A 243-nucleotide genomic window follows, 5' to 3' on the forward strand; every position below is an offset into this window, starting at 1 on the left:
CCCTTATATCAAATGGACACCTCTCCTTGATATGCCACCCTTATCACTTCATAAAAACATTTCTAAAAATAATTCTGAATAGACCGCAGCCATCGAAATTGTTGTCAGTCCAAAATCATTTATATYAAAACTTCATTTTATGATAAAATAATAATTTCTATCAAAATATTTTCAACACCAACCGGTCAACAATCCGGTCAAGCATCGTCCGATTTAAACACTTAAGATTAAAATCAACTTTGT

Source organism: Cynara cardunculus (assembly GCF_001531365.2).
Source record: "Cynara cardunculus var. scolymus isolate 2C chromosome LG 9, CcrdV1, whole genome shotgun sequence".
NCBI lineage: Eukaryota > Viridiplantae > Streptophyta > Magnoliopsida > Asterales > Asteraceae > Cynara > Cynara cardunculus.